Here is an 856-nt window from a genome sequence, read left to right on the forward strand (position 1 = left end):
CCACGTGATGATTGGGTGTGATAGGCTCTACGTTCAAATACAACGGGTGCAAAACAGTTGCACACGTGGAATACTCAGGTTAAACTTGATGAGCCTAGCATATAACAGATATGGACTCGGAACACGGAGACCGAAAGGTCGAGCGTGAATAATATAGTAGATATGATCAACATAGTGATGTTCACCATTGAAACTACTCCATCTCACGTGATGATCGGACATGGTTTAGTTGATTTGGATCACATGATCACTTAGATGACTAGAGAGATGTCTGTCTAAGTGGGAGTTCTTAAGTAATATGATTAATTGAACTTAAATTTATCATGAACTTAGTCCTGGTAGTATTTTGCAAATTATTTTGTAGATCAATAGCTCGCGTTGTTGCTTTCATATGTTTATTTTGATATGGTCCTAGAGAAAACTGTGTTGAAAGATGTTAGTAGCAATGATGCAGATTGGATTCGTGATCTGAGGTTTATCCTCATTGCTGCACAAAAGAATTATGTCCTTAATGCACCGCTAGGTGACAGACCTATTGCAGGAGCAGATGCAGACGTTATGAACGTTTGGCTAGCTCAATATGATGACTACTTGATAGTTTAGTGCACCATGCTTAACGGCTTAGAATCGGGACTTCAAAGACGTTTTGAACGTCATGGACCATATGAGATGATCCAGGAATTGAAGTTAATATTTCAAGCAAATACCCGAGTTGAGATATATGAAGTTTCCAACAAGTTCTATAGCTAAAAGATGGAGGAGAATCGCTCAACTAGTGAGCATGTGCTCAGATTGTCTGGGTACTACAATCGCTTGAATCAAGTGGGAGTTAATCTTCCAGATAAAATAGTGATTG

Source organism: Triticum aestivum, chromosome 2B (genome assembly GCF_018294505.1).
Source record: "Triticum aestivum cultivar Chinese Spring chromosome 2B, IWGSC CS RefSeq v2.1, whole genome shotgun sequence".
Lineage (NCBI taxonomy): Eukaryota > Viridiplantae > Streptophyta > Magnoliopsida > Poales > Poaceae > Triticum > Triticum aestivum.